Below are 12443 nucleotides of genomic sequence, written 5' to 3' on the forward strand. Positions count from 1 at the left end.
GAGCCCTCCTGCCATTACATCGCAGAGGAGACATGCATGTGTATTTTGGGTCAGAGAGAAAATCAGTACAGTTCAGTGGAACGGTTCAGGTCCTTCAGAACTATATGATACACAGTTTTATTGTTCAGGCCAAATTCAGCCCTAAGCAAACACACTAGCATGGAGGCCTGAGAGGCTGCACCTGCTTACACTAGAGGTGAATATATCCCTTTTATTTATGTACCTCGATTAGAAGAGTGGAGTCGGCTTCATGCACTAGCTAGTGCCCTCCTTTGTTTTTGGTAAGATGTGATTGAATCTTTCATTATAAGGGGCCTCTTTCTCTTGTCTCAAGTTCTGTTATGTTTGTTAGTGTCTAGTCAAGGGAAGAGAAAGAGGAGGAAAGGATGAATCATGTTACACTCACTGAGCTGTCAGAGGAGTCTACGACTGGAGAAGGGGTTAGATGTAGCACTGAGAGATAAACAGGAGATGTGTTAATTCAATAGAAGTTGTGCGTGTGTGTCTGAGGGCAGGACTTTGCTCAAAGTATCAAAGAAGCCACAAAATTAAAGCTTCTTAATGCAGTCTGGCCACCTAAGAGGCTGGCAGGCAAGGCAACTCATGTACCCATTCTTTGTAGTCGTTTAATTGCACCCTGTATTAGCATTATTTAAGTTCATGCTAACAACAGCCTCTTATTCCTAGAGCTCACACTTTAAGTCCAATTAAATATGTTGAGACAAATCCCAAGGTTCTTATGCAGACGAACTCCCATCAAAATCAGTGAGCCAGACTGCTGGTAAAAGTACAAAATAATTGCTGTTCACAATGAGATTCCTTTAGAAACCTACAGCTGTAAAAATAGGACAAAATTTGGCCCAGTGGGACCTTGAAGAGAAACTAAGTACAGAACTGGTGATTTGACTCATTCTCAAAACTATTTTTAGTCCATCTGCAAGCCAATATACAAATCCTACATCTTCTGCCATTATACCAGCACAACATGAACAGCATCTGGCATATGAGTTCTTTGACTTTATTTATATTCATACACCATTACATCTCTATCCTTTATAAAACACAAACTGTGTTTTACAGGATCATCATTTTGTCCACTGTTTTGATGGACATTTTTCCATTATTCACTCCATAATATGGTAAAGATGAAAATAAGAAAAATATTTACAGGAAAATGAGGTGACAATGGGAAAAAGCCATATTCTTGAAGATATTTCAAATTATAGTAGACAAATACAAGACACTGTTTCTGGTCTCAGCATTGAATTGACTGCTGATGGGGAATGAATTGTGTGATTAGATTATTGATTGCCCTTCTCCGTATCTGTCTAATAAGCTTTCTGTTTAACTCTGGCTTTAGCTCTGCAAGACAAAGACAGTGTTATCCCAGGCATTTTGACCCTACTGATTCCTAATGGGTAAGAAATGGAATTCAAGAGGATTAATGATGGAGAAATAATCTGCTTCTCCTGGACAGGAAAAGTAATAGAGGTTGCATTTCTTCCAGGTTTTATATTAAGAAACCTGGAACATACATAGAGGAAATACGGTGTCACTGAAAGCAGTTTGGCTTCATCAGCCTGAACACAGTGGGCTGTGGACACAGAACAGCTCGCAAGAGTGCCCGCAGGAGCTGGTCCTCTCAGTCATTTTTGCCTGCTCCATTATTGCTCAGCTGGCAGTAAGAGCATGGAAATTGTTCATCGGTGTATTTCAGACCAAACTTCAGGCTGTTGCGAGCACTGCTGCTTGCACCCTTAAAGCAGTTCCAGAAACAGGGAGCCAACCATTTGTACACAAATAGGCAGTTCATCCTGGCCTTTCTTGTTAAGCAGCAGTCTTATCATAAATTCTAAAGGAATTAGTAGGCTCTATCTATACTTGAAACATCAGCATTTTTCTTGCTGTAGCACAGTCTTTCCACAAAGCTTAGTTCCCACACTTTCCCTAGTCCATTAGAGGGAAGCTTATAGTCAAATGCTCTCATATGGGTCAGGAGAGGATGACCTGTCTGCACAGACTTGACCTTTTCATAACAGGATGTCTTTGATGTAAATGAGGATTTTTATTTTAAGCGCCACTATTTTCATTTGGATCATACCATCTCTGCTGCTGAGATGCAACATATTCTCTTCTGCATAGCTGCGAACTGCTGAACTTCTAAAATATTTCTCTTTTTAGAGGCAGATTCTAATAACTAATAGCAGCTTTCAGTCACTAATAATTAACCTAAACAGGGTTTTATTTCTGTCTTTTTCCCCTTCTTCCTCCACTTCAGAAGTGTTTGAGGAAGATACCAGGTTTGCAGACCTGGAGTGTAAAGGCTTTTGTTTACCCAAAACACAATGACAGTCTGTGAAACTGTAGTTCAAGCCCAACTCAAGCAGCCCACTCCTAGAGCTCTGTTCCTGACACATAGCAGTAGAGTGGAAAGCAGAGGAGTATCTTGGTTGTGCCCTGGCCCTGCCGCACAGTCCACTTAATTTGAGCAAACAGTGGTATCAAAACTGTTCTTAAACATTTTTTTCCCCAAGCTTACTCCCTCCTTAGCCTCTCTGCAAAACCAGTGCCCTGATTATGATGACAGCTTTGTGATTTGCACACTTGTACTCAGTTGGGAACTTGACTTTGATTTAACGTAGGCTGCCCAGTCATAACTGGTCTGGATGGTCACTGGGAGTTTGTTACCAGCTCTATAAGTCCCTTAGTCATTTTGGCACCTACAGTTTTTGTTTGTCACAGTTGTGTTTAAGTCTACAAGGTATTTAAGACCATGTTTTCTAATTTGCAACTTTTTAGGGAAGGGTTTGTGTTTCTGATGCATGGCATGTCCCATACCCTTCGAAAGAGATGGTAGATTGATCACTGGAACTACTATCCAGTACTGCAAACAGTGAGAGAAGGATGGAGGTCTAAAGACTGTTTTCAATGTCTGTGGTTTTGAAATTTGCAGTCCATTGATGGGGGCAAGATAAAAGCTAGGGCCATGCTAGACAAAGGCATCCAGAGCTGTGATGCCAATATTGGTCAATTCTTTAAGACAATTTCAGAGCTATTTGCATCTGATTTCATTCTCTCCTGAGCATGAGTAATGTTGTTGACTTACAGATATATAGCTGTCTAGGGATTTTTTTCTAGAAAATACCTGCTTTCTCTTTTTGGAAGTTGCAGTGTCCAGTGATAACCTGACAGCAGCCCCACTAAAGTCAGCAGCCTTTTTAGTCATGAGAAGTGTTCCCTCCGACTTGACTCCTGACCACATACAGAAGCTGTTAGCTCTGCGTGCCTCACTTTGTAATAGTCTTTTCTCAGTGAGCTGGCAGAAGGGGGGTTAAACTTCATTATCTCTGCAGTGAGAGCTAGCAGTGGACCTACAGTGAGTTTTATCAGCTGAAACTCAGACTTCAGCATCTTTTTTCTAAAAACCACTCATTTTGTGTTAGGAAGGCTCTGACTAGCCCTTAAATGGTATCTGAATTGAACTTTAATGGATAATTACATTACAAACAAGGTTTTCCTCTGTCTTTTTGATCATGTCACTGGGAGCAGAAATGTTGGTTCTTTCTTGCCTTTTCTTATCCTGTTTTAATCCCAATTCTGTTGCTGCAGGTCTACTATAAATTACAGTATGCTAAAGGAATTTCCTATTGATTTGCTCTGACAGTGATTTGACCAGCTATGTGAATAGCTGATGGAAGCAGAACTTATCTTTGGTTCAGACAGTAGAGCGTTGACTAAAGCTTCGAGGTAAACATTTACAGAAGAAACCTGAAATCATAATGCCTTGCAGCTCAGCACAATTTACAAACATGTATTAATTAAGCTTCAGTACTGGCTTTACTGTGTATTAGATGAGAACAGCATCCTGGCTCATAATAGGTTGACATCAGTAACCTTTTATTGTTTATCATGCTTGGAAGTCACTAAGAATGAGGGTGAAGAAATGTCAAATAATCAGGTCATATGCAAGTGAATGAGTCTTGATGGTTGAGGCTCAGTACTGTGGGAACCATTATTGTCCAGAACAATTTCTGGAACATGCAAGTTAATTTCTGTTTTACAATTTTAGTTCATAAGCTAGGGAAATCTGCAAACAAGTTGTACAGTCAGATGAAAATCCTTTTCCTGAATCTCATATGTGGCTGCCCAGCTAGTTCCTGACAAAAAATAGTAAAACAAAAAAGTTTGATGACAAAGATAATAGGTCTTGAAGTTATTCTTACTGGAATAACGAGGCCCAGCACAAACCTGCTTAATAGAAGAGGAAGCTGAGGCAATAAAGTGGTATTTACTTGCACAGACAATAGGGTGTTGCCTTTTCACTCTTCTGTGGCATTAGCATTTCTAGCTGCCCCACTATGTACACAGCACACTCATGGCTTTCTTCTTTGAGGACTGGATTCTTGATGTTCACAGTGGGATCACTTGAATGCTTGGGCCTGCCTGCCTAATATATGTTAATTGAAGGACTTTTGTGTCTCAACATCTTTATTAATATTAATGGAATGAGATTTTTAATGGACCTATACAAAATATGCTTGACCTAGCTTGAGCCCTCACTTTTGTTTTTATACTCTGCAGCACAGTGTGGCTTCCAACTAATTTAAGAACGTAATATTATATTCTGTGGCAGAATACACAAACTAATGAAACATGGATTACTCTTCAGATCTGCAGTTTCTTTGCTATGAGATATAGAATTTATATAACACCAGAATATAATTAGGTTTTTTAAATCACGAAATTAAAAACAGATTTGCTTTTTCTTCATGCAAATTATTGCACTTCAGTGAAAAGAGTGAGCATTTAAAAATAATTCTATCTTGAGCAGGCTTGTTTTATGCAACACTTATTCTTTTTTTAGGAAGAAGTCATCAAAACAGTAAGTCTTAAAATTAGGCTAGACTAAACCTCAAGAAATATTTCAAGTTAATATTGTAATTAAAGTATAAGCTGGTCATGGTAAGGGATAGGTATAAATGCTGTAACACAGTGTTGGAGAAGAAAGTTTAAACTTTTCTAAAAATGTGGCTACCCAGTTTCATTTCTTATTAACACTTGACAGAAAGTTATGCTATTTGTTTTGTTAGATGCAAGTATAAATTGAAGATTAAAATACCAATCTTGGGCTAGGGCCCAGATGAATTTTTTGCAGCCCACTGTGGATGATTACAGTATGGACAAGAAAAATGCTTATGTCACTTTTGCACTTTTTTGCTACTTTTTCTGACAAAGGATCGTTCCTTATAGTCCGCTCTACGTTACATTGTTTGCAATAGATGTCTGTGAAATCACTGTAGAGACTAGCCTACCGCAACAATATCTCCAGCCTCCAGGTTTTTTTGCTGTTTGCTGGCTTCTCTTCATGCTAGAAGCCATGCTGAAGGCCACATGGCTATTTTTTGCACTCCCAACATCATGTACTGATGATCAGATTGTTATCCTGCCTCTAGCAGCAAAGGCTTGAGCAAAAGGGCGGAAAAAGGACAATTTCCAGGCTGAGACACAACTCAGCAGCTGATGTCTACTGATTCCTGCAGTACAATATTTTCCAGTCTCATTGACAGGTATTTGCTGGTTTATGGGCTTCATCTAAAGCTTGTAGTGAGTAAAAAGTTTTATGCTGACTGCTTTGGATCAGAACCTGGCCTCAGGAGAGTTCCCTTTTTCTTCCTCCCTACATCATCTTGGCCCTTGAGTCAACAGGCACACCATTTCTTTGGGAAACATTACTATTTGGTTTAGAAAGACATTTTGCAAATGGAAAGTACCACTGGCTCATCAAGAAAGTGAAGCATGTCTGTTTCTACTGGCAGACCCCAAAACACTTCTTGTAAATAATCCAAGGTGGTGCTGTATAATCAGATTTCACTGAATCAGAAGTGAGATGGAGGAAAATGGCCTACTTGAAGGGCAAAGAAACCCATCTGCAGACTGACCCTATGCTGTTCTCATGGACTACTCAGACTAGTAACAGCCAGGAGTGAAATGAGGCAGGAGTTCAGGCAGTTTCCCAGAGAACCAGCTGCTGCTACTGCTGCTAGAAAATGCACTGAAGTGCTTGGCATGTGGTGCCTGCAGCTGCCAGATATGTTTCAGTGTACTGATGCCAACTGTTTTCATTCTGCTGTGCTGCCAGAGTATTATGACAATGAAGGAGTAAAGGAAGCACAATGGTCATCAAAAAATATGAAGTCAAGAGTCATTGTAAAGAGATTACTTGGCCTAATCCCAATCAAGTCCTGATAAAGTCAAGTCTGGGAGTGAAAGAGGAAAGTAGCTTTTGAGGCTTGTTTCCCTTGTTAGACAGGAGATGGACTTTACAGTTTTTGATCTACAAAAATGTGCAAGGATATTATCACTTGTCATCCTGGGAACACCAATGCAAGACCTCATTCATCTTCTGCTCTTGGTCAGAGAGACGAATAATTGCAGAGAGGAGAATATGTAGTCTGTTACAGAAATAGTTAATTGATTCCTCCGATTCCTGTGATTGCTCTGCTTACCAGAGAGTCCTGGGTGGTCATTTTAACTGCCCAAGGCACAGAGTCCTGCAGGTCTCACTTAACGAAGACCATGCATGAACCCAAATACAGGGTGGGAGCTGTGACAGAACAGCGTACAGTTGGCGCCATGTGTCATTGAACACCAGACTAATGGTATGGTGACAAAGGCTTGCTTTCTCCATCAGCCTGTGAGACAGATGAAATACCAATGAAAGGACAATTTGGACCAGAAGCTGAATCAGAAAGAGAGGCTGATAGATTACCATAGACAGTTGAAGCTGGGAACAAAAATGTGCCAGACTTTGGTCTTGGCCTATGAATATTGCACCGGTTCTATTTACAGGTTCTCAGCTTTTGGGTTATAGTGCCATGAGAAGTTTATTTTTGTTGTAATTTTCCAAGCATTTCTTGAAAACTGGCTTTCTGGTGTGCAGAGTAACACCACAACACTAAATTAGTTGGAAATAGCTTGAGGGCTGAGGAAGTAGTATAATTTTTTTTTATTGTGGCTGCTCACATGATTTATTTAATCATTTTAAAGATTACAGTTTGGGAAAGTCAGGAACACGCTCTAATGTGAGGGGAAAAAAAAAACAAGAGGAAATGATGTTCACCCAGAATGAAGGTCTGTCTTTGGCAAACTAGCACTTGTGCATAGCAAAGGTCACTCTACCTCCACAGCCCTACTTCTGTGTTAGGTTTAACAGAAGATGTGGAGCATTTCCCCATGGGGCTATGTTTCCTGCTCACCATCAGCCTGGTCTGAATGGTGCCCACGTGCTCCAAAATACCTCCATGGATATGCCACATGTCCTTAATGACAGCTTAGCCTCTGGACCTGACTTGCATTTTACTTGCCAATAAAAAGGAAGAGAAATTTATATATACGTACATATGTATCTATACCAATGCACTAAATTGGTGCCAATCCTTTAATCTTGATTTTACAAAGGACAGTGCAATTCAGTATCCATTGTCTGTGAAATATATTAATATTTGTATTTCCATAAAGTTGCACAAGGCAATGCTCTTTACAGCTGTTGTCTCTTCTGCCATTCAAGAACTATAATATGTGCTAGCAAAATACTAATTATCACTTAAATCAACACCTTCATGTTTCTTCCAGGAAGGGACCTAAATTTTAAAGAGAAGATTGATGTGATTTGTCTCTGACTTTTGTAGTAAGTGGATGGATGTAGGGTTATTGCAAAAAATTATAATCTAGAGGATGTCTAGACTATGCGGTCTTGCATGACTTCTGTCATTATATGTTAATATATGTTAAAGGAATAAGTCACTATAAGTCTGTAAATTATCTTATAAAATCTATTTACTCTTGAAAAAAATCAAATTTATTTTGGATTGGTGAAATTTGTGAGAATTAGTAATAGTATAAATAATTTGAAAAACTATGAAAGTTCAATGTCCTATTCTAGTCCTTTCGAGGGGTTCAATGGAGGTGTATAAAGAGAAGCCCTGGACAGGGGTGATTAAATGTGGAATCTTAGGCTGAAACTATTCCAACAGGATGGGGAGTGTAGTTTAAACCCTCTCTTATCTTACCAGCATTCTTGTGCATGCTAGCTCTCCACAGTAAGATGTTTGATTGATTCATAGCAACTGATGGGCAGTTTAAAATTACAAAGCTTTCAATTTCTTTGTTCCTGACAGATAAAGAGGGTGGGCATTTCCTGATTATATGGTATACATTCAAAATATTTAAGTTCCCTATGGTGCTATTTGTGACTAATTTACTTCCATAGCACATTAACACTGCTGGTTTTATGCTGTGGGAGGAGTGTATAGTGTAACATGCTGTGAAGAGAGGAAATGTTTCACAACAAGAGGTCCTTCTGGCTTTTCCTCTGTTTACGTTACCACCTGGAAAGAAGAAAAGGTGGAGTAAATGACTGATGATCCAGATGGATTGCATGAACAGTCACATCTTTAGTCATGACACATTAAGCTGGGCAAATTCACACTGAGAAGTGGCAGGATTGCACTTTAACTCCTGGAAGCACATATAATCTTATGTAGGAAAATGTGTAGGCACAAATAGGGCTTGACTACCTTCATGCCAGTAGTCTTTTGGCAGGCAGCGCCCCTTTAGTGGCCACTGAACAGCCAGATTATTTGGGGGAAAAGTCAGGGGTACACTAATGTGAGGGACAGGGGCTTGAGGACAGGCTCTAGCAGAGAAGTTAGAATCTGAGAATGATAAATCAGTGGCTGTGCAAGCGACACGGAGCTTCAGAGAGACTCAGAATGGGAGGACCACATTTTTCACTTTTCACGTTCACTTTTGTAATTCTTGCCTATGAAAGTAGACAAATTACCTCTTGTTTATGGGAGTCGGTATGCTTTGATGCACTACTTACTTGACTCATGCAGCACTTCTCAGAACACCAAGTGTATCCTGATGTCTAAGTAAGGGCTCAAGATACAACAGCAGCTGTGCAGCACTTCTCTCAAGTTATGCCTGGAGTCCACAGAGAACAGCTGCTGGCTGCGGTGTGGCATGGAGCGAACTCCAGTCTTGTGTTCTGTGGTGTCAGGATGGAGCAGAGAGCACACTCAGGCCCTGGGACTAGGAACTACATATGAGATTGAAGTGTCTGTAACTCTCACACACTTCCCTGATGTCCCAGAGCCTCTGACCCTGACAGCACATTCCTCGTCCTGGAGCTTTTTTCTTAACCTATGCTTAACCTGACCTTTGCTTAACCTACTGTTCTATAGATTCATTGCAGAAAGAAGGTCAGGCTGCTTAGGAAATTTTGCCTCCTAAATCTTCTGCTGATTATTTTTTTTTTTTTTACCATCCTTTTATAACTTTGCAGCATGCTGAGCTGTCAACAAATTCCATATAATTTTATCGTCTCCCTTGACTTTACTGCATTTTTATTTCAATAAGAAGGCCTATAGTGTTTAACATAGTGGCAACATCTGTGGCAATAGATTTCTAGATTTCTTGGACCAATTTAATATAAAGAATATCTCACAGAAGAAAAAGTTGCTTTCAGGCACAACCTTCCCTTTGTCACTTTATCTTTCCTATTTCCTGAGATCTCAGAGATCATCACAGGGTTACTTAGATCTTTGGTGCTCCACAGACTATGTTTTGAGAGCCTAATATGTAAGGTAGTGTGCTGAAAACACTCTACTGTACAAATGTTTTCATGAAGAAAGGCTATTCACTTGCTTGAAAATCATAGCAAATGGTGCTTGCTGACACAGGAATCAAAGCCCTCCCTTCTTGGATCAGTTTCTGTGGGACTTTGTAGAAATGGGAACCTTTATGTCCTCTCCTCAGCTGCTTCTTTGTCCTCTGTTCTCATTTCTGATTCTCAGAGGTGCATAACAGAACTGATTTCTTCAATGAAAAGACAGAAGTAAATGCTCCCACACCATCTTTCATACTTTTCTTAACACTCATCCCTGCTAAACAGTCACATAATTCACAGGCTTATACTAAAGTCTGCTTATGGTAAAATCAGTCTAACCTTTCATGACCAGTTTAGTTCTGCCCGCCTATTCAGTAAGTACAAGTCAAACATGGATCTGAATATCTGGAAACTGTTGTGTTAACACTCCAAATACTGGTTTAGACTTGCATGTTGTACTCTGACCCTATCAGTAGACAGGATGTCAGGAGATGTAAATTGTTGTATTGGGTGGAAGAATGGATTTACCTCACTTTATGCTGAAAATCTGGACCAATATTAAGGTAGTATTACTGTTTCCATTTTAAGACAGTATGGCATGACGTTTTATTTCATACCAAACAAGCACCTCTTTGTGGCAGTTTTTGCGTGTCACCACAGTTATTTCTACTACAGAGATTTCTGTAGTTAGTAAATTGTACTGAAAATTATTTCTCCTCAAACTTTCATTTATAATAGTATTAAAAACTTTTCTGGTCTGGACAAATCCACCCAGGTTTCCTGCTTTTAATTTCAGTACAGTTACACCAGCAGAGCAGTTATAGCATGCTCACCTTCGTGCATCATTCCCTTAAAATAGAAACATAGGCTAATTTGTGGGAGAGGAGTGTGAATGAGTGTGCACAGTTTTAAAGCAGGACAAAGATTAGTGCGGTATGTCTGAGCACTGCTGATTGGTAGCATTTGGCTACAAGTAGGAAAACAAAGAATTTTTGGACCCATGGTATACTTGGCAATATAATATTGTGAAGGCATGTTTCATGGCTGTAAATGGTGCCTACAAATATGAGGCTTTTTCATGACATGGAACATAGATGTAAGTTACTACATTTATCTTAGCACATAACTCACTTCTTATTCAAATGCCCATTGTAAACTAAGATCTGGATGCTAAGGATGTTTGTATGGTTATCTAAATGTTACATGGAGTTGCCATTGTACAGGTTTCTTAATGTTGTGAAAAACTGAGAAAATGGTGAGGTCTTACTTTAACTCAGTGGATCTTTGGGATGATGCTGCCCTATATTTCGGGTTTAATAGTATGAATTGCATTCAAGGTTTTACTGATTTGCCATTTCTTGGGAAAAAAATGTGATTCAGACACACCTAGGCTGCTGTCCTGTTTCAAAGAGGTGATTACAGCAAAAGAAGAGAAGATGAGATTTATTCTTTTCTGCTCTTCCTTTCACAGTGATGCTAAGTAATCACACTTTCTCTATAGGCATGTGAAAAATAGAAAGCACTATAGCAAGGGAATTCCTAGTTATGAGCAAACCTGTCAACCTTCTCAGACTCCAATGAATGTGACTGCATATTTCTGGGTCACATACCATGTAGCATTGTTGTTCCTGTGAGTGGGATCACATGGCAGAAGCCTATCCAGTGATGTGCTGAGGGACAGATCATGGGCAGAGCCACGTTTGAGGAATGTGTCTTTGAACAGGGCACTTGCCAGCAGGGAGCCGTGCTAGATGGCACATACCTAGCTATGCTGTGACCTTCTGTGCTTAGTGCAACTGGTCACTGGATCACAGCTCAAGCTACCGAGTGACATCCTGAAGGCTGGGACTGCAGCTTATAGTGAGGAAGATGGAAGCATTTTAATAGAACAACCCAAATGGGGTCAAATGTGAGCCTTCACAAGTCTCTCTTGAGTATTTACTGGGTTGATTACAAAATCTTGCCTATAAAACTGAAAAATAAGGAACAGAGAAGCTGAACTGCTGAAGAACTGGGAGTTTAATCCAGATAACCCAGGCGCCAGCCTGACATTCTCACTCTTGGGCCATCTTTGCTTCTTGTTTTCCCTTCCCTTAGTGGCCTAAGCTCTTTTGTTCCCCTCACTTTCTCCTTCCCACATAGATATTTCAACATACGTATATGCCTGTGTATGCGGAATATCAGCAAAGCTGATACTTTGCTCCCTACAGAGTTCCTTGTGACCACTCTCTCATGTAACTAATCCATAGCGATGTCTACTCCAACAAGGAAAATTAAAAGGTTGGGAACCACTGACCTAACTTCTTAGTAAGCAATACAGCTGGCAATCAGATGTAACCCGAGCTCCTCGTTATTGGAGCTGCCTGAGCTATTCATAGCAAAGTAAAATTGCTATGGGAATTGAGCTGGATTTATTTTGTTTGAATGCAAATTATCCCAGGTCAGACAGGCTCAGATCTTCTGCCCCCTCAAATTCATTTGCATCAGCTCTGCCAGGCTGAAGCTTTTATCTGGAGGATCTTTGCTGGGGAAAAGTGGGTATGGGTAGTGAACCACCACTGCGTAGAGCATTTGCTTTGGGGCTTTGATGCAGTCAGTGTAAGTCAGTCTGAAGCCAAGACCTCTGAACAGAGTGAAGGGTCTACTATCAGCTAGCCCTATGTGATGTCCAAGTGCATTGGGTAAGTGTCTCTCTCTATTGGCTGCAACTTCAACAGGGTATCTTGTAAGGGAGAGGGATTCTTTCAGGCTTGTCTGCCACTCTCAGTCATGG

The 12443-nt window shown here is 40.2% G+C and overlaps 1 protein-coding gene across 1 annotated transcript in view; it reads left to right on the forward strand.

Moving 5' to 3' along the window:
- ADAMTS18 (ADAM metallopeptidase with thrombospondin type 1 motif 18) overlaps positions 1-12443 on the forward strand; it is a 78093-nt gene that overhangs the window by 6866 nt on the left and 58784 nt on the right. The window lies entirely within an intron of this gene.

The sequence above is a fragment of the Gymnogyps californianus genome, chromosome 12 (assembly GCF_018139145.2).
Source record: "Gymnogyps californianus isolate 813 chromosome 12, ASM1813914v2, whole genome shotgun sequence".
In the NCBI taxonomy this organism is placed as follows: Eukaryota; Metazoa; Chordata; class Aves; order Accipitriformes; family Cathartidae; genus Gymnogyps; species Gymnogyps californianus.